Below are 21,887 nucleotides of genomic sequence, written 5' to 3'. Positions count from 1 at the left end.
ACAATAGCAAAAGCTAAAACACTAATGCTGATGATAATTACAGTAATTATTTTCATTAACACCTTGACTTGACATGCATTTTTCTAAGCCCAAACCACTTCACATTTATTATCTTAGTCTAACAGAATCTCAGTTTTACATTTTTTTTTTTAAAAACTACCATTTCAGAGGCAGAAGGAAGCTTTAAAGTTCTGACAAAAAACCAGAGGCTTTTTGAGTTAAAAACAGAACCCTGAAGTCTCAGTGTGGTGTTTTCCAACTTCGTTCTTGACAAGAAATCAGGGGATTTCAGCATGAGAAATTACGAAGCTCTATTACCATGAATTCTTAGCTTTGGTGAATATGATGCGACCTTATTGCAAAATTCTCTAACGGGAGTAATAGAACATTTATAATGCTGATCCACAGTAAGAAGGAGGCTTGTACTTCTGTGCTGTAAGAACTATAAAACCTCTGGGGTAAAAAGAGCCAACAGGTCTGTAGACACTGCCTGTGTCAGTCTGCTATGCTCGTCACACATCTGTCCATCATGAATCCACAGGGCCAGGCTAAGCTCCTTGGATGACCAAGGCTCTGAAAAGACAATGGTGCTCCAAATTTGAACTATACCCCCCTCATGTGGAATTAAAAGTTTTAAAATAATACAATTAAGGAAGCTCAAGAAAATCTAACTTTTCCCATGGTATCTACTTCGATGATTTTTGAAAATGTTGAAGATCTAAATATTTACAAAGTGTATACTTATTACCCCTACCTGTTTGTGTGTCTGTGAAGTCACTCAGCATGCTGTACCAGTACTGTGGAGGGGTAATGTTGACAGTAGCGGAAGTCTGATTTGGCGATCGCACACCTCTCTCTGGCATGCTATTCAGCTAAACATTAGAAATCAGGAAGTTGGCCCCACCCCACCCTCTCCAGACACATACTCAGACGTCAATTCCTGCATACTAAGTGCTAGAAGGAGTCATTATCACGTGGCAGTTGAATGGACCCTGACACTTTGCCTCTTTGACTATGGCCTTTGGCTCTGCCTCTCTTGGTAGACTCCGTTAGGCTGGGACTTGCAACAACAGATCATCCCCACTTGGCTCCAGCTTTCGAAACCTGGTACATGTTCTCAACTTACTTGTTTGGCTGTATCCATCTGGTCTTCTCTTAGGCTTACTCCACTAGCCCAGCCATGTCTAGGCTCAGTAGGCTTTCAGGACCCACCAACCCAAGAAAATGAACTTTCAGAGGTTGTAGTGTTTTTGTAATACATCAATTTGTTATTCCATTCCACTCCTCCATAGCCCACTTCAGATGGGAGGGGACTGGGCCAAGGCCAGGCGGCAGTGACAGGAAAACTGCATCAGGCTCCATGAAAGCCTGCAAGGCTGTGTCAAATCAGCCAGTAGTTGGCCTTCTGGCACAATGGACAATGTATATTCCACTGTGGGTGTGGGTGCCAGAGATGCTCAGTCTGTGATAAAATTCAATCAGAAACCAGTGTCTAGCCAGATATTGACAATATAGCTAGAGAATTAGGTACCAGATAGCTCAGGAAAAGACTGTAGCCCATTTTCAGTATCTGTGCTGCTGAAGTGAGCATATATAACCCATTTTCAGTATCTGTGCTGCTGAAATGAGCATATATAGTCCATTTTTACTGAAGGTCTTTAATGATGCCTTAGGGGCATTATATGGCGCCTGCCATGTGGTTTCTGCTATTTATCTGTGAGGGGAATACTGCACTAACACCAACAACAGTGAGAAGGCTACATAAAATATAAAATTAGTTTCCGGGTTCTCCAAACACAAATTATAACTTTAGCACTCATTGTTTCAGTAAACATTTCAAAACTTTTCCTGAAAAGAAAAAGCTAGAATTATATATCAAATCCTTAGGGTAGCAATAATCTTCCCAGCTTGAGCCTTTTTAGTCTACTTTTAAATGTTTCCCTAGTGCCTGACCAGGTGGTGGAGCAGTGGATAGAGCATTGGATGGGGACACAGAGGACCCAGGTTTGAAACCCCAAGGTCGCTGGCTTAAGCACGGGATCGCTGGCTTGAGCATGGGATCATAAATATGACCCCATGGTCACTAGCTTGAGCCCAAAGGTTGCTGGCTTGAGCCCAAGGTCACTGGCGTGAACAAGGGGTCACTCATTCTGCTGTAGCCCCCCCCACCCCCCATCAAGGCACATATGAGAAAGCAATCAATTAACAACTAAGGAGCTGCAACAAAGAGTTGATGCTTCTCATCTCTCTCTCCCTTTCTGTATGTCTGTCCCTATCTGTCCCTCTCTCTGACTCTGTCTCTGTCAAAAAAATAATAATAAAAATAAATGTTTCCCTAATACTTGGTGTGAAGATTCTGTCTTAGGCGGGGATTCCTCCCCTCCCTTTCTCTGCATTCTCCTCCACCCCATTAAAAACTGTGCCAAGATCTGGAGCAGATCAGGCAGGGGGGTAGCTTCTCAGAGCCCTTAGGAGCAGAACCAGGAACTTCCTATAGCCCACTAGGGCTCAAAGTTGGGGGAACAGAATTCTGTTGGACAGTTCCAACTAGCATAACTAGATCCAGGACCAGGAGACAAAGCCAGAAAGGTCCTACTCCAAGAGGAGGACCCTGTAGGGAAACATAGGGGAAGAATGTTCTTCCTGGTTCAATGGCCACTGGCACATAGTAGCTCACAGAAAGGCTCAGGGTGACAGAGGCATCTTGAAAAATTTTACCCACTGCTCCTTGTCCACACAGCTAGATGTTTCCTAAGAGTGTCAGGGAATTCTAAATGTCTGATTTTTTTTACTTCTCCCACTGCTTCATTTTGCTAGCTTACCTTGAACATCTCTAAGTTCCCAATTATGCTGGGCCAGAGAGGACTACCACTTCTCCAGAAACTCTCCCCAGCATCCCGGGGAAGTGGCTTTCCCCCACCCCCCACCCAGGGACTACATTTCTCAAACCCCTTTGCAGTCAGATGTGGTCATGTGAAAGTTTCAGTCAACTGAATATGAGTGGAAGTGATGTATATCACTTCCAGGTATGGCTCATGAAAACCTCCTATGTGCATTTTTTACATTCTTCCTCTTCTACTGGGAAATGAAAACAATCCCAGATGACCCTGAAAACCACATGCTGCAGAAGGTGGAGCCTCTCTCAATCTGTGTTTCTGAATGTGTAGAAGAGAGTTATCCCACTAACTTGCACTGTCATATGAGCAAGAAATAAACTTCTATTTGAACCATTATACATATTTTGGTCTACGATAGCAATTAAACTATCCTATTACATATCCTTTTTGATAGTCAGCTGTTATCATTATGTGCAGAAGTCCCCAGGTTTTCTCTCTTTTTCTTAAATCTTACTGCAAACCAAAAGAACAAAATTAATAAACTTATATTTAAGCAGCCATTAGGGATAAATGGCACTCACCAAATTACTGGTCACAGTATTCAGATCTTGCAACCAGATGAAGAGTAGTTTAGCAGAGCCTCACTTCAAGCAATCTGATATATTAAAATAAAACAAAAAGTAAAATATAAGACCTACAAAGCAGATATATTACAGTGTGATGGTTAATATCTAAACGGTATAGTCAGTTTACAAAGGAATTTATCACTCTTCTGCAGTAAATGACAAGTTTCCCCATTGCCTTTAAAATAAGAGTTATTTTTGCCTGGTCTGTGGTGGCACAGTGGACAGAGTGTTGACCTGAAATGTTGAGGTGGCCACTTTGAAATCCTGGGCTTGCCCGGTCAAGGCATATATGATAAGCAATCAATGAACAACTAAAGTGAAGCAACTATAAGTTGTTATTTCTCGTCCCCCCACCATTCTTCTCTCTATAAAATCAATAAATACGATCTTTTTTTTAAAGAGTCATTTTTAATATCCTCCCCCATTCATCATTATAAAACAGAATTTATAAAGAACAATTCTACTGGGCTAGAGTAGATGCTGACTCAGGGAATGACTCTGGAAGTCAGGAAAACTGGGTATGATTTCTATGCCTTATGTGCGCTGCAGTTCTTACATACACATTAAAACTTTCCTCTTGGGAATTTAGCTTTCTTGGGTAGGAACTTCCAGAGCTTGTAAAATTATAGGCTATGCAAAGACTTAAGATATTTTTATAGGTAAAGTTAAAACAGACACCAGAGATACATTATAACGTCTTTGTGTTTAATGTCATCTCAGATGTCACAAGAAGGAATGAAAAAAGCTGTCTGTAAACAGGGCAATGTGACAATGGAGGTACCCACACCAGGACAACCAGGAACACATTCTGTAAAGGCAGCAGGCTGTGGATGTTTTCTTACCAGAAGTGCCATCTTTTACCAGATTAAGTGTGTGAAAATATTGTTTGACAGCACAGGGCACCTATTTGCCTAGAACAGGGTTTATTTTTGTATCTGATTACTCAGTATAAGATCCAGGAAGCAAACAGTTCAGAACTCTGAGCAAACATTCTGGCCGTCCAAAACAGAGCGCTGGGGTGGAAGGAAGAAGAGGGTTGACGGGGTACGGCTAGACTTAAGCCATTTCCCTCAGGGTTTCAAGCTTTAGTGTGTGTATATATATTTCTGAGAGGAAATGTGTTCCTGTCTGGGCCTGTGGAGAAGAGAGAAGACAGGTCCCTTTGTGCTGAATTTGGAGGGTCTCCTAAATGCAGTGCCCCTCCCCCCTGGACTGGGGCCTGCCAAGCCTTAGGTGTCAGGGAACAAGATGGCGCCCCACCGTGTAGGGCACTGAGTGAGGGGGCCCAGGGTGGGCCTTCACTTACTCGGAGGCGCTGGCTCTTCTGAAACCCAGACGCTGCCAACTCCTTGGGCTCAGGAGTTATAACCGCTTTCCTGCTCTGTGTTCTTCTCGTTGAAATCAGCTCCACATATTTTTCTGATGATGTTACCCATTCTGACTCCTTACATTTTGAAAGGTGATCTACAAGTGAAACCTTCCATGAAGCTTAAAAAATAAAAATAAAAAAGAAGAGAAAAAGAAAGGTGTGCTGTGGGGAGATGGGGAGGAAGAGGAGAGAGGCAGTTGCCTTCTTAATTTGAGATTTGCTGCAGCTGCGTGTGCCACTCCCCAGTCGGTTTCCTGGCTGCAGAGGGAGGCCAGTGGCCGGGCGTGAGTGACGTCAGGGTCAGGCCTGAGTCATCATCAGAGGCCGGGCTGCCCTGCCACTCGGAAGGGGACAAAAGGAACCTTTGATGTCCAGGGCCCTCCTCTCAGCATACTCGTCTGTACTGAGCAGCAGGCCAGGAGAACATTCCAGCCGCTTCCCCACCCCCGGCCATCCTTTCTACTTCCGGAACAGTCCCAGGCCGATTCAGCAAGGCCTCTCCTAGGGATGTCACTCTCCTGCATGGCAGAGGCATGGCTGCTGTCTGTCAAAGAGAGAAGCAGGGGAGGGTGTTTCTCTGGGGATTTCTCACCTCCTGCTTCCTTGTGGTGCTCTCTAACCCAGGGAGTCGCAGTGGTATTAAAAGAGATGTGGAAATGCAGATGATGTTCTTGTCACCCTCCCTGAGCAGTACGCAGTGGTCAGTGTCTATTCTTGTCTGCTTTTGTGCGATGGTACTGGGCTTCAGTTCTCTGTTCTCTGGGTGCCAGCGTAAGCTTGCACTTCCTGGATTTAAGAGGGCACTGCTCTAAAAGGGTATTTATATCCTAGTGCCTGGCAGTGGGCTCAGTAAGTACATGATGAATGAATGAACGATTATTTTAAAATAAAACAGTACAAAACATATATTGAATACTTACAGTGAATATTCGATCTTCTGTGCCAAGTGCTTCATAAAGATTATTTCATTTATTATTATGAAAAAGCTGTAAGGTAGGTGCTATACTGATCACAAAAATTAGGGGATATTGTATCACTTCATATTCATTTTGAAATATCCCCTAATTTTTGTGAGCAGTATATTATTATCCCCTGTTCTCTAGGTGAGAAAATGAGCTCAGAGAGATTCAGACACCTCTCTAAAATCTCACAGCTAGTTAGTGGCAGAGCCTGGATTGTCTGATCTCAAATCCTGTGCTCTTAACCACTATGTTGAGTGGCTGGAGTGAGTGAATGAATATTGATCAAGGGCCTGTCCATCTGAGGGAGAATAAGGGTAAAGATGGGGCCTGAAACCAAATTTAAAAAAAAATAGTGAAGCAATTAGGGATGATCTGTCTAGGGTAGTAGGCCCTGTGCCTTCTTAATGGGTCAACACCGGGTCTAAGGGTTGGTAGGATATGACAGTGACAAGGAAGGCAAGTCTGTCATCAGGTCCAAGTGAGGATGAGAAGCTAGAATGTGAAGACAAGTTGTGGAGGCCTGGTGGCGTGTGCTGGGTGCGAGTCCCAGAGCACAGCAGGAGGGAGTACCAAAGAGGTGGAGGTTTGGGGCAGGCAAACAGACTACATGACAGTGCTCTCAAAGACTGAGAACTAGAGAAAGCTTTGGAACTGTGACATGGTTTCAAAGCATAAGGCGGGGCTGGATGTGACAGGGAACAGAGCTGAACCTTACAATGGTACGTACTGTCCTTAACACTGTCCTACCAGGAACCAGCTGCCTTTTTTGGACTGAGTGAGAGTGCTGTCAGCGGCTGTGCTCACGCCAAGGTGAGGAGGGCAGCGAGAAGAGAACATTTGCTTACCAGCCCAGGATAAGGTGATTTTTGAGGTACCTTCTCCCTCTGTGGTTTATGATTCTGTGATTTGTACTTTTCCACAGTTCTCCTAGGGTAAGTGCCTCATTCCAAGAGAAAGAAAAGCCAGGAATTTCCAGCCCCTTTTGGAAGGGGGTTAGGGATGTGTTGGTGGCCTCAGTATTGCCACTTCATAGCTTCCCTTCCCTCTGTGGGGCAGATGTCTCTGATCACAGGACCCCTTTCGGTGGCTCAGGAAATCAATGTAGTTACCTTGTGCTGGGAACTCGGCTAGTTGCCACTCTGAGGAATTAAACTTGTGCTGTGGGGCCGGACTCCCCAGCAGGTGGAATCAGCAGGTAAGTTTCAGAAGGGAGAATGTCACAAGCTTTTAATCAAGGGAGCAGCAACAACTAATCAGGGTCACTGTCAATATCCACACAGAGCCTGACCTTGGGCCAAGGAAAGCGCTTTAAGTTCCAGGCATTTTTGGCAGAAGGCTTGTTTATTCTTTTCTTCTCTCTCTACAGAAAATGCCTCTGGGCACCTCCCTGCTCTGTTTCCCTGAGGGCTCAATGGCCTTGCTCGCTTCGCATACACAGGTACTTATTTCTCTAATAAGATGATCAGAGGCTGATTATTTTTTTCAGCTTCTCTTGTGGGACCAAGACAATGCATTGAGAAGAAGAAAGGAAAAAAAGAAATGATGAGTAAAAGCTTAAGTGAGACACGGATCCTTGCACTGTATGCTCTTGGGTTGGTTCAAACAGAGGATAAAATTCAGAGAATTGGGCAAAACATCTATTTAGGGACACAGAGAAGGAAGTGATGAAACCTGTAACCTCTACTCCACCTGGAGAACCTGCCTCCTTTGTTATAACAAATACAGCTATACTGATAACTGTAAAAAATAAAATTAAACATTTATAGGTTCAAGGAATTCCTTGGAAGACTTATTTATACTTGCTGTCTCCAATGTCTTTTAACTCGTTCACTTAAAAAAATTACTAAGATATAATTTATATACCATAAAATTAACTCACTTAAAGTGTGCCATTCAATAGATTTTAATACAAGTATTTACAGAATTGTGTGACCTGTAATCTAATTATAAAACATTTTAATCATCCCAAAAAGAAAGCTTGTACCCATTATCATGCCTCCTTTGCCCCCATCCCCAGCCCTAAGCAAACATTAATCTTCTTTCTGTCTCTATAGATTTTCCTTTTATGGACATTTCATATATATGGAATCAGACAATATGGTCTTTTATATCTAGCTACTTTCACTTAGCATAATGTTTTTCAAGTTCATTCATGTTGTAAAAGATATCAGTACTTCATTCATATTTATGCTCAAATAAAATTCCATTGTGTGGACATACTACATTTTGTTTATCCATACATTGATTAATAAACATTTAAGTTATTTTCCTTTTGGCTGTTACAAATAATATTGCCATAACTGTTTGAGTACAAGTATTGGACATGTCTCTTGGGTAGATACAAAGGAATAGCATTGCTGGATCATAAGGTATTTTAACATTTTGTAGAACTGACAAACTGTTTCAAAGTGCTGCACCATTTACATTCCCATTAGCGATATGGGAGAGTTCTGATTTTTTTACATCCTTACCAACACTCTTTTTAAAAATATTATTTTTTAGTAAAGTATAGTTGAAATGGGATATTGTATTGGTTTCAGGTATACAACATAGTGACTTGCCATTTATATACCTTGTGACGAGATCACCACAATAAATCCAGGAACCATCTATGCCTTATAAACTTATTAAGATATGGCCTATTTTCCCTATACCATACATTACAGTCTCATGACTTATTTATTTTATAACTGGAATTTTGTACCTCTTATTCTTCTTTATATTTTTCACTCATCACTCCACTACCCTCCCCTCATCAACATTCTTATTGTCTCTTTTTGATTCTAGCCATCCTGGTGGATGTGACATGGTATCTCATTTTGACTTTCATTTGCATTTCTCAAAGGATTAACGATGTTGAGCATCTTTTCATGAACTTATCAGCCATTTGTATATCCTTTTTTGTCAAACTGCCTATTCAACTCCTTTGTCCATTTTTAAATTGGATTATTTGTCTTTTTATTTTTTGAGTTGTAGGGATTCTTTATATATATCAGATAAAAATATATGTTTTACAAATATTATCTTCCTGTCTGTGGGTTGCCATTGCATTTTCTTTATGGTATTCTTTGCAAGAGAAAAGATTTATTTTTATTTATAAATTAAATTTAATGGGGTGACATTGATCAATAAGAGTACATAGGTTTCAGGTAGACGTTTCTATAGTATTTGAACAGTTGATTATGTTGTGTACCCATTGCTCAAAGTCCAATCATTTTCCATCACCATATATTTGTCCCTCTTTACTCCCCTTTCCCCATTCTCCCATTCTCCTCCCCTGGTAGTTTTTTATTTTGATGAAATTTTATTTTAAAAGTTTTTAATTTTGATGAAGTACAACTTACCACTTTTTTTTTTTTTTTTTAACTTGTGCTTTTGGTGTCATATCTGAGAAACCATTATCTTTAACCTAAGGACATAAATAATTATACCTGAGTGTTTTTCTAAGAGTTTTATCGTTTTAGTTCTTACATTTAGGTCTGTGATCCACCTTAAGTTAAATTTTATGGTGTATGTTAGGGATCTAAATTATTCTTATCGTGTGGATATCTAATTGTCACAAAACCATTTGTAGAAAAAAACTATTCTCACAATAATTCTGTACATCTAAAACTGTTCTAAAATTAAAAGTTTATTTTTTTAAAAATAGTATATTCTCTCCCCTACCGAATTGTCTTGGCCCCTTTGTCAAAAATCAACTGACAATAAATATATTTTTTAAAGATTTTATTTATTCAATTTTCAGAGAGGAGAGAGAGAGAGAGAGAGCGAGGGAGAGAGGGAGAGAAGGGGGAGAGGAGCAGGAAGCATCAACTCCCATATGTGCCTTGACCAGGCAAACCCAGGGTATCGAACAGGCGACCTCAGAGTTCCAGGTCGACACTTTATCCCACTACGCCACCACAGGTCAGGCCTGACAATAAATATTAATGGTTATGTCCGGACTCTTATTTCTATTCTATTGACCTAGATAACTGTTGTCATGCCAGTATCATGCTGTTTTGATTATTGTACTTCATAATAAGTTTGGTAAATCAGGAAGTATGAGTCCAACCACTTTGTCCCTTTTTAAGATTGTTATGGCTATTCTGGATCTCTTGCATGTACATATAATTTTTAGAATTATTTTTCAATTTCTGAAAAATAGCTGGGATTTTTTTTTTTTGTATTTTTCTGAAGTTGGAAATGGGGAGGCAGTCAGACTCCCACATGCACCCGACCAGGATCCACCCGGCATGCCCACCAGGGGGTGATGCTCTGCCCATCTGGGGTGTTGCTCCACTGCAACCAGAGGCATTCTAGCACCTGAGGCAGAGACCATAGAGCCATCCTCAGCACCCAGGCCAACTTTGCTCCAATGAAGCCTTGGCTGCGGGAGTGGAAGAGAGAGACAGAGAGGAAGGAGAGGGGGAAGGGTGGAAAAGCAGATGGGTGCTTCTCCTGTGTGCCCTGGCTGGGAATCGAACCCGGGACTCCTGCACGCCAGGCTGACGCTCTACCACTGAGCCATCCGGCCAGGACCCTCTGGCTGGGATTTTAATAGAGATCATGTTCTATCTGTAGATCAATTTGGGAAGTATTTTCATCTTAACAACATTAAGTCTTCTGATCCATGAATTTGGGAGGTCTTTCCATTTATTTAGACCTTTAACTTCTTTCAACATTTTGTAATTTTCAGTGTGCTTCTTTTTATCTCCTTTTGTTAAATCTCACTGTAAGTATTTTATTCTTTTTTTTTTTTCTTGGTATTTTTTCAAAGCAAGAAGCAGGGGAAGGCAGACAGACAGACTCCTGCATGCGCCCAACTGGGAGATCTACCTGGCATGCCCACCAGGGGGTGATGCTCGGCAGTGCTCCACTGCAACCAGAGCCATTCTAGTGCCTGAGACGGAGGGCATGAAGCCATCGTCAGTGCCTGGGCCAACTTTGCTCCAGTGGAACTTTGGCTGTGGGAGGGGAAGAGAGAGATAGAAAGGAGAGAAGGAAGGGTGGAGAAGCAGATGGGCGCTTCTCCTGAGTTCCCTGGCCAGGAATCGAACCCAGGACTTCCACACGCTGGGCCGATGCTCTACCACTGAGCCAACTGGCCAGGGCCAGTATTTTATTCTTAATTGATATTATAATCTTTGCTTATGAGAGATTATACTTTGGAGGCTGAAAGACCTAAATTTAGTCCTGGCTCCACCATTTCTTAGCTGTATAACCTTAAATTTACTTAGTCTATATCAGCTTCCCCCCTTTTTTTTTTTAATTTGAAAAAAGGAAATAATTTATCACCTCATGAGTTTGTTAGGCAGATGAAGTAAGATAATGCTTACCTAACCTATTGAAATCAGGACCCACATGGACCAGTCCTAGGGTGGTGTAATCTAAGAAACCCAGTCTAGTCACCAAAAAATAATTTTAAATTAACTCATATTTAATACTTGCCTCTCTCAAATGCCATATGGAGCCCCTGCAATCCGTCCTGACATGCTTTTTCCCATCTACCTAAGCCTCTTACACTCCATAACTTCAGCCTTCCCTTCTTTCTCCCAAGCTCCTTGCAAAGCTTTTTCTCCAGCCCTAACCAGTGTTTCTCTAGCCTCCTTCTGCTCAGTACTCTTTCTGATGAGGCAGGGAAAGAAATAGACTAAGCCAGGACTCTTTTTAGTGGGCAGGAAATAAAAGAAATTAAGAAACATCAAACTTAATTTAAGTCCCATCACTCATATTAAGTGCTTAGTGTAATGTCTGATATATCATAAGGGCTCAATAAATGTTGGGGTTTTATTTTTGTTGTGATGGTGGTTACATTATGCTAGGAATTTTCAACTGGTGTGCTGTGGCATACTAGTGTGCCGCAAGAAAATTTTAAAACATGTAATAGCTGACTATTTAGTCAGGGGCACCGACCTCTTTTCTTTTAAGTTGTCAAATGAAAAAATGACAACAGCTAACACAACACTAGCCATCTTGTGTGACTGAATAAAAATTATACCTACTTTTTTTGCCAGATTGACAAAAAATATATATTTTGTTGTGTCGGAGAATTTCAGTTATTTAGTTTATATGTGCCATGAGATGAAAAGGTTGGAAACCGTTGCATTGTGCCCATCTATACTTAGTGTTAAAGATGAGGGCTTTAGATCGTGACTTCTGAGATCTAGCCTAGACGCCCATCCTCACTCACTCAGATGAATTTGGGGTTGTTGCTCATCTTTCTTCCTCTTAAATCATTCCTCAGAGAACCACCACTAGAAAATTTTGTAAATCTTGAGATTTTCTCTTTCTTTCTTTTCTTTTTCTTTTAGCATGCAAGAGAGAGAGAGAGAGAGAGGGAGGGAGGGAGGGAGGGAGAGAGGGAGAAGGACAGACAGGGACAGACAGACAGGAAGGGAGAAAGATGAGAAGTATCAATTCTTCATTGCAGCTCCTTAGTTGTTCATTGATTGCTTTCTCATATGTGCCTTGACAGAGAGTCTCTCTGCAAAGTGAGCGACCCCTCACTCAAGCCAGCAACTTTAGGCTTCAAGCCAGCAAACTTTGGGCTCAAGCTGGCAACTCTGCATTCAAGCTGGTGAGCCTGGGCTCAAGCCAGTGACCTCAGGGTTTCAAACCTGGGTCCTTAGCCTCCCAGGCTGATGCTCTATCCACTGCACCACTACCTGGTCAGGCATGTCTTGAGGCTTTCTAGGCAGTGTTTGGGGACCTATCCCCTATTTCCGCCACCCCTCCTCCCCCAGCACCAGAACCCTATGCTTCCTCCTCTCCTCTCACAAAATCTTCTAGTATAATGCTTTTAAAACTGCAGGTCAGGACCCATTGCTTATTGAGTCAGAATCGGCATTGGTTCAAATGACAAAATAAAAGAGAACAGAAAGTCTCCAAGTGCATTTTAAGTTAAGATTTTTGTGTCAGTTTTGTAATATGTGTGTGAGCTGGGTCTCTTCTGTGAAATATTTTTCTTACTGTGGTTCAGGGTTTAAAAACATGTTTTAAAAGTAGTATTGGCCCTGGCCAGATAGCTTGGTTGGTTAGAGCATCGTCCTGAAGCTCAGAGGTTGTCGGTTTGATCCCCGGTCAGGGCATATATGGGAACAGCTCAATGCTGCCCCCTCCCCCTTCTTCCCTCACTGATATCAATAAATTAAAAACAAAAACAAAAATTTTAAATGTAGTGTTGACAGAGATCTTCACTTTCATTACAGTATTAAAACAATTCAGAAGAGCATAAAATAACACTCCACCAAGTGGTCTGTCCATTTTGATGTGGATCAAACCTTTAAGTCACAGGGATGAAGCTCCAGCAGCAGTGAAGGATTTTGGGGCATCAAAGCCTTTTCCTGTGTTTGTAACACTTGGTGGAGGAATAGGTTTGTGGATCTGCTACCCCAACCCCACCAATACCACCTCTTAGCCATCACCTCTTATTACTCCCACAATATCTGCAAATCCACATCCTGAACTTGTGTGGGGGTTGTCTATTTTCTAAAACTCACATACTCTTATCTTATTTGAGTCTCACAATATCTCATGAAGTTGACAGGTCAGACCCAAGTCCCTGCTTGACCATTAACTTATGATGTGACCTTAATATAAGCAAGTGACTTAACTTCTCAGGCTATCTCCTTAGCTCTATTATATATGACCAGAAAGGTTAAGAGGCTTGGCCAACATCACACAGCCTGTAAAGTGGCTGGACCAGGAAGAGAATGAATTCTTTCACCTCCCAGCCTGGTTGTCCCACAGTTGTCTTCATGTGGATACATACCTTTTTTAGAGATATAATTCATCTTACTGCCTTATGAAAAATGTTTAAAAAGCAAAGAACATTCTGCTCCCACCAAGTCTAAAAACACAGATTTTTATGGCACGAAGCACAAAGACAAATAGCTAGCTCCTCATGCCTTGTGGTTAAAGGTTATCACTGTTAACAGGGAAGGCTATTTATTAAGGGCCAGGCCACGGGAATCAGAGACAAACAACCAAGTCCGCAGGAGAGGAAAACAAAGTCCCCTGAGTGCTCTGCTCTGTCCTTTGTGTTGCAATGTCCCCTCTAGTGGCTCTGGAGCAAAACAGCTTCTAGAAAACATGTTTATAGATTCAGTATTGATGCAATCAAAGAGTGCTGGTGCTTTAACAGAGTAGAGAAAGCACTTGGTTGAAAATCTTTTGTCACTGATAAGAAACTGAATACTGGAGCAGTGGTTTCTCCCCAGGGAACATTTGGCAACTTCTGCAGACATTTTGGCTGTTATTTGGCCAGGGGGTGGGGATGCTGAGGTTACCAAAAAGTAGAAGCCAGGCATGCTGCTAAATGTCCTACAATACATAGGACAACTCCCCACAACAAAGAATTATCTGGCCCAAAATGTCAGTTCCAAGGTGGATTAAAGAAATGGTGTGATCTACCCTTGGACTTGCAGCACCCCCCCCCCTCCACCCCCGGCTTTATTAAGTTATAATTGACATATAACCAAAGATTTGCAGCCTATTCATAGCTTTTGGCAGCTCAGGTAAGTGCTCTCTCTTTTTTAAAATTCTCTTAATATGCTTTTATTAGAATTGTGAAAAATTCAAAAGTAATACATGCTTATAATTTAAAGCAATATAATAAAAGACTTTCTATCACCCCTTCCCATAATCAATGTTAACATCCTTGGTGGTTTATTAGGTTGGACTATATCATTTCTGAGTTACAAAATGGCAGTGTCCTCCAGTTATATTTAAGACGTTCATCTACTTCTCCATGTATACTCTGAACAAGGGGATTCTTTTGATTTTGCTTATTGTATAAAAGTTGAATTAATAACACACATTACTTTATAACTAGCTTTTTCTATTTAATAAATTGTGAATACTTCTTCATATAAAAAGTAAGGGCCTCCTGGCCCCAGCCAGTTGGCTCAGCGGTAGAGCATCAGCCTGGCATGTGGAAGTCCCGGGTTTGATTCCTGGCCAGGGCACATAGGAGAAGCACCCATCTGCTTCTCCACCCTTCCCCCTCTCCTTTCTCTCTATCTCTCTCTTCTGCTCCCGCAGCCAAGGCTCCATTGGAGCAGAGTTGGCCCACGTGCTGAGGATGGCTCCATGGCCTCCATCTCAGGCACTAGAATGGCTGTGGTTGCAATGGAGCAATGGCCCAGATGGGCAGAGCACTGTCCCCTGATGGGCATGCTGGGTGGATCCCGGTCAGGCACATGGGGGAGTCTGTCTCTCTGCCTCCCTGCTTCTCACTTCAGAAAAATAAAAATAAAAATAAGGGCCTCCTATATGTTTCTAGAAGTTTGCAATGCTTAGTTCTCTGGCTCCAACAAGCTAAGATCGCCTATGGCAGGGCATTACATGACACTGAATCACATGGTATGTGTCTTTAATATACATCTCTTTGACACTTGAGAGTTCACACTTTCACAGAGAGCTTGGCTCAGGATCAGAATCTTCTATAAGCCATGCTATCTAACTAATAATAAATCAAATCTTTTCATTGCCTTTATACTTATTATTATGGAAACTTTCTAGTTATATCAAGTAATATTGGTTTTCTATTGACTATGGTACTATAAAACTTCATTTTATAACAAATTTACATGTGCTGGTTAATTTTATGTGTCCACTTGACTGGCTCACAGGGTGCCCAGATATTTGGCTGAATATTATTTTGGAGTAAGTCTGTGAAGGTTTCTGGGTAACATTAGCATTTGAATTGGTAGTCTGAGTAAAGCAGATGGGCCTCCTCAGTGTGGGTGGGCATCACACAATTTGTTGAGGGCCTGAATAGAGCACAAAGGCAGAGGCAGGAAGAATCTGGCCTCTCTCCGCCTGGCTGCTGGAGCAAAGTCACCAGTATTCTCCTGCCCTCAGCCTGAGACTTCCACTGTGGGCTCATCTGGGTCTCAGGACTGCGCCCCGGGCTTCCTGGGTCTCCCGCTTGCTGATGGAAGGACATGGGTCTTCTTAGCCTTCACAATAGTGTGAGCCAGTTCCTCATAATAAATTCTCTCTTCTTCCCTCCCTCCCTGCATTTGTCTATGTGTCCTATTCTGTTTCTCTTGAGATCCCTGGAGCCAACTCAAATAAAAATGTTTTCTGATTGATTTAAGTTTGGGCAAGATGAGTATCAGTACTAACTAAACAAATAACACAGTTCTTACAAAAGGCAAAGAAGATGAACAAATAATTTGTAGGAAAAAATAGAAATGATAAAATATCATATAACAGATGTTCAATATCATCAGCATCATATGAGGACAATACAATGAGGGTCATTTCCCTTCAGAGAGGCAAATATGGAAAAGATCGAGACTATCCACAATTGTCAAGTGTATCGGAAAAGAGCTCATATAAACAGTAGTGCTGCATGTATATTAAAATACAGGGTGGGTAAAAATAGGTTTACAGTTATGAGTACATGAAACACAGAGTTTATTCTTGTATTATTATTTATTATTGTATTATTTTCCATAAGAACTATAAACCTACTTTTGCCCCACCCTATAAATATAATTTTTTTCCAGAGCAATTTGGTAGGCTCTAATTATTTTCTGCAATGAACAGGTAGTACATTCATAATGCCCAAGTGACCTTTTAAAAAGCAACTCTTAATGATTAATGAAGAAAATCTCAAATACTTTTTTTTCCAAATCCCCTATTCTAAGACGTTTATATAAACACTTTTAAAGATAATTTTCAGGTTGCTTACAACACTGAGTAAGATGTCTGGCAGTGATAATCATCTTTAAAAGCTCTGCTCTAATGATTTATTTTTTAAAATTCTCTATATTTTTCTGGAGCAATATTAGCCATGTTACCTGGCTACTTCATTTTGTGTGTGTGACAGAGACAGAGAGACAGAAAGAGGGAGAGATAGGGACAGACAGGAAGGGAGAAGGATGAGAAGCATCAACTCTTTGTTTTGGCACTTTAGTTGTTAATTGACTGCTTTTTCACATGTGCCTTGACTGGGGGGCTACAGCAGAGTGAGTAACCCCTTGCTCAAGCCAGAAACCTTGGGCTTCAAGTCAGAAATCTTTGGGCTCAAGCCAGAGACCATGGGGTCATGTCTATGATCCCACGCTCAAGCCAGCCACCCTGCGTTCAAGCTGGCAACCTCAGAGTTTCGAAGCTGGGTCCTCTGCATCCCAGTCCGATGCTCTATCCACTGTGCCACCTTGTCAGGCTCCTGACTACTTCTTAACATGGTGAATAACCCACTGAATGACTAAGTGAAGAGGAGGAGTGGGGAAGGAGGGATGGTACAGGGTGAAGGGTGAAGGTTAGGGGAAGGAGAAGGAAGGATGGGAGGAGCTACTATGTCCTGATTTCTCTCTCCCTGGCTTCCGTCTATCTAGATTCAATTGTATAAATGCTTTTTGTTTCCCTGTTATTTGGTTGAGCTTTAATATAAGGTTGAGACTTAGAATGTATAGAGTTTTAACAATCTTTACAGTCAACTGAATACCCAGACTTTTCCTGAGCCTGGCATATTCCTTTATTCCACTGTCCATCCTAATCAGGGCCTTATCAACCCCATAACACCTTTCTTTATGTGAATTAGAAACAGTATCCCCGCAAGAGCAGCCCACGCCAGGCTGCGTGGCACTATGTGGGCCCCTGTGCTGGCAATCCTGTTCCACACAAGCCGTAGTCCAACTGCCACACAAGAAAACTTTGCAAATTGACATTTCCTTATTTTTAATGGTCACAGGACACAGTGGCATCTGCTATAGTTCATACTGCAGACACATGGCTCAGGTTTCTTCCCAAGGCTTCTCCTTCTAAGCAGCCATTGAGATTTCATCAGCAGTCTGTTGTTAATGCTTTTAGTGCCCCCCCACCCCCACCTACACCACACACACACACAAGCACACCCCTCATAGGCTCAGTGTTCACCCAGGAAACAGAATGTGATGGAGAAGTTAACTGTATCTCATCCTTTTACTGCTGAGCCTTTATCAGCAAAAAAGAATGATAAGGTAATTTTCTTCTTGGCCTTGAGTTTTAAGTTTCAGACGTCCCTTCCTCAGGGGAAAAGAAATGGCCCTTTGTGCTTCAGTATTAAAGACAGAAGTTTGCCCTGGCTGGTTGGCTCAGTGGTAGAGCATTGGCTCGGTGTGTGGAAGTCCCGGGTTCGATTCCTGGGACTTCCCCCTCCTCATCTTCCTTCCTTCCTTCCTTCCTTCCTTCCTTCCTTCCTTCCTTCCTTCCTTCCTTCCTTCCTCCCTCCCTCCCTCCCTCCCTCCCTCCCTCCCTCCCTTCCTTCCTTCTTTCTTCTCTCTCTCTCTCTGTCTCTGTCTCTCTCTCTCTCTCTTCTCCTTCCACAGCCATGGCTTGAATGGTTGGAGCAAAGCTGGCCCCTGGAGCTGAGGATGGCTCCATGGTCTCACCTGAGGAGCTAAAATAGGTCAGTTACTGAGCAATGGAACAGCGGCCCAGATGGGCAGAGCATTGCCTGGTAGGGGGCTTGCCAGGTGGAACCTGGTTGGGGCACATGTAGGAGTCTGTCTCTGCCTCCCTGCCTCTCACTTAATAATTTAAAGAGAGAGAGAGAGAGAGAGAGAGAGAGAGAGAAGTTTCTAAGCCCTAGGATAAAGTCCCTCCACTCAAACTTATTCAGAATCTAGATTTATTAAAAATTATTCAGGATGAAAGAGACAATTGCTACAATTAAACAAGAGAAGTGTGACCCAGCCCCATGGTGGCTTCCCTGAGATGAAGAAGTCAGGGAGTGAGTGTGTGTGTGTGTGTGTGTGTGTGTGTGTGTGTGTGTGTGTGTAGGGGTAGTGGATGCAGGTTTCCAGGATGGCCCCATCCCTGCATGAATTCATGTGGAGGCTACTTAAAAGCCTGTGGAGGCTGGACACCTACACTCTCTTGCTTGAGAGCCTGGATGAGGGTTTCCGTGGATAATCTGTGGCCAGTGGAGAGTGGAGTGCAGCATCAAAAGCCTCTCTATGGTCCTTCCAGGGCCCTCCCTGACTGGCAGAAAAGGTTACACAGGAGTTAGCAGAAGAAGCAGTGGTAACCATGGTACCCACCATGGTCTATGCATCAGGATACCCTTGCTTTCCTGGGCCCATGAAGGCCTGGGAGACAGGGATAGGGAGACCCTGTACAGTGGTCCCTTGTCTATCGCAGGGGTTAGGTTCCAGAACCCCCGCGATAGGCGAAAATCCACAAAGTAGTGACCTTATATTTATTTTATTATTTATATATATTTTAAGTCTTTATAAACCCTCCCCACACTCTTATAAACCTTTCCCTCACTATTATTAACCTTTCCCACACTTATTTTGCATATTTTACCACAAAAATAATTAAAATAATAAATATATAAAAATATCCATATACCGCAAAATCCCACTATAGCAAAAAATCTGCGATACATAATTAGATATATACAATTTTAAAATCCGCAATACAGTGAGACCGCAAAAAGTGAACTGCGACATGGCAAGGGACAACTGTAACCCTAGTATTAAACTCTTCCCCAATCTTGGGTAGTAGAAACTAGAAGCCAAGTGTAGGGTTTTTTTTTTAATCTTTTTTTTTTCTTTTTTTCTTTATTCATTTTTAGAGAGGAGAGAGAGAGACAGAGAGAGAGAAGGGGGGAGGAGCTGGAAGCATCAACTCCCATATGTGCCTTGACCAGGCAAGCCCAGGGTTTCGAACCGGCGACCTCAGCATTTCCAGGTCGACGCATTATCCACTGCACCACCACAGGTCAGGCCAAGTGTAGTTTGATTTTAGATAAACATAGAAATATGGCATGATTTGTACCTGGGTATTGTGCAGCAATCCATACCTATTACCTACATTTCTCTCCATAATGTAATCTATAGAATCTTTCCTTGGAAAGAGAGGGGCTTCTGCATTTTGAGCAGAGCTTCCTTAATTCCTTCTTCTCATCATAATCTTCACCTCTTAGAAATACTCCCTTGTCTAAAAAACATATACAGTTTAGTTTATAATGTATATATTTAACTTAGTGGAAACATGAGTTCTTCAGATCTTCCCAAATGCCCTAATCCACATTAAAAAATAGAGAAACAGATCTTCAAGAAGAATCCTGAAAATGAAGCCTGACATTGGGGCCCACCAGCCTAGACCTAGATTCTGATTATACTGACAATTCTCCCAGTGAGCAGTAGGAACCAATTGTGAAAAAACTAAGTGAACTATGAGTCCTTAGGCAAATGGATTTTGTTCTTTTGACTCCAGGTTTTTAAAGTAACATCCCTACACAAAAAGGCAAAGTACTAAGCACTCTGGAGATACAGAGAAGTAAAAGACATGGGTCCTTCCAGGAGGAAGGCACCAGCTCACTGGAGATATAAGACTATGAACCATGAAGTACTCAAGGGGGGCTGGGTTGGTACATGGGACATGAGGAGCTCAGAGAGCCAAAAAGACTGGACAAGTCAGGAAAGTCTTCCTACAGAAAGGGTACTGGGGAAAAACCCTTGCCTATCCAATTTCCTTATTTTAGTTGGCTGAGAGAGAGAATTGGATGGTTTAAAGGACTTGAACAAAGGGATAGAGGTGAGAATGGTCACTGCTTAATAATGAGGTACACAAAGCATGTTGGGAATAATGGGGAATACATGGAGTTAGGTCTGGAAGGTGGGACCAGCTAGTAGATGAGTTTCAACATTGAGTTGAGAGGTTCAGAGACAAGGCAGTTGGGTTAACAGCATAGAATTGCATGATGAGTGTGGAATTTAAGGAGGATTAGCAGGCAGCACCCATGGGAGATACCAAGCATTAGAGGTTCTCTGGGTTGTTCATAATTTCTTTGTAATAGTGCTTATGGTATTTTTTAAAAGTTGACTTTGAGATGAAAGTATTATGTGTGTTTGTGTATAGAACTTCTAAAGATGTTTATACCTTGATACAACTTAATCTGCACTATTAGTAAGAGAAAATGAAGGAATCACTGACTCATATAATCAACAGATGTAATCAGGAAAAGCTGTGTTGAAGAAATTTGGGTGCTAGCATAAGACCAGGTGCCCATGTACCAACTTCATAAGGAGGTTATGAAAAACTGCAGAAATTAGATAAAAACCATGTTGTTCTACAAGACCACACTTGCAGAAAGAACAACTGGAATGTCCCTAGAGACAACTTCTGGAGTTCAGGATACTCCCAAGAACCCCTCTAAGATAAAGACAGCATTACACCTGGGAGCAACTTCACTGCACTCAATGTCTGATTTTGCCAAGTTCACTCATTCATTCACTCAAATTCACTCATTCATTCACTCAAATTCACCCATTCATTCAAATACCTGCTCACAAAATTAGGGGATCAGGGAACATGCAGATAGTCCAGTACTTTCAGCCTTTTGTATAGTGCATTTTCACCAATGAAATAAAAGTTGGTTTTGCATCTCATTTGCATAATTGAACAACTTTCTCTGACTTGTCCTTTGCTTTTCTGATGTTCTTATTTAATAAAGAAAAATCAAATGCTTCTTTTTTTATTGCTTCATATTCATTTTGAATTATGCCCTAATTTTTGTTAGCAGTATATTTATATTTGCTAAGGCACTATAAAAGTTGCCAACTTCAACAATGAGAGACAAGGTCTCATTAATTCAGAGAAAGAGACAGGCATGAACACGAATGATGGCAGTTCAGAGCCATTGTTTTCTCTTTCCTTCCTCGTCTGTCCCCTCTCCATCTCCTCTACCCTCTGAAAACAGAAATATTTGTTGTATTGGTAGGTGACTGGTTCTCAAATTTCCTCCATGAGTTTCAATGTCAACTTTTACTTTTTGTTTAGTAACATGAGCAAGGACATTCAATGAGAAGTTTCTAGAATTCCTTACTTTTCCTTTCCTTCTAAGGGGTGTGGGTTGGAGGAAGGTTCATGGTTTGTCTGAGCCGAGGTAAGGGATGCCAAATGGAACAGGATGGGGGAGGGGGATCACCCTTAGTGTATAGGGATCAGATCTCCCTGAAAGAATAGAAGATTAGGGTTGGGTTAGGGAGTGGGGATTGGCTTGGAGGAAATAAAAGAGGGGGAAGGAGGAAGGAAAACAGTAAAAATGATGGAGACAGAGAGATTGAGGATGAGAGGAAGAGAGAGAGGGTCTGACTGGTCCTGG

The 21,887-nt window shown here is 41.9% G+C and overlaps 1 protein-coding gene and 1 long non-coding RNA gene across 3 annotated transcripts in view; one reads left to right on the top strand and one right to left on the bottom strand.

Annotated features, from left to right (window-relative positions):
• ZBTB38 (zinc finger and BTB domain containing 38) overlaps positions 1-5,161 on the bottom strand; it is a 76,444-nt gene extending 71,283 nt beyond the window's left edge. Inside the window, exons 1-2 of the mRNA XM_066351932.1 lie at positions 4,770-5,161; positions 3,419-3,492 (exon numbers count right to left, since the gene is read on the bottom strand). The gene's annotated coding sequence lies outside the window, so the exon portion shown is untranslated. The remainder of the gene's footprint in view (positions 1-3,418; positions 3,493-4,769) is intronic.
• A 1,394-nt stretch (positions 5,162-6,555) lies between these two features.
• LOC136382550 (uncharacterized) overlaps positions 6,556-21,887 on the top strand; it is a 56,230-nt gene continuing 40,898 nt past the window's right edge. The window contains exons 1-2 of one of the 2 annotated variants that reach the window (XR_010747252.1): positions 6,556-6,665; positions 7,161-7,232. This is a non-coding gene — a long non-coding RNA (uncharacterized lncRNA). Of the gene's footprint in view, positions 6,666-6,812; positions 6,990-7,160; positions 7,233-21,887 lie in introns of those variants that run through there. The other variant, XR_010747253.1, reaches the window with a different exon arrangement.

This window comes from Saccopteryx leptura, chromosome 10, assembly GCF_036850995.1.
Source record: "Saccopteryx leptura isolate mSacLep1 chromosome 10, mSacLep1_pri_phased_curated, whole genome shotgun sequence".
NCBI lineage: Eukaryota > Metazoa > Chordata > Mammalia > Chiroptera > Emballonuridae > Saccopteryx > Saccopteryx leptura.
This window is presented reverse-complemented; position numbering and strand designations above follow the sequence as displayed.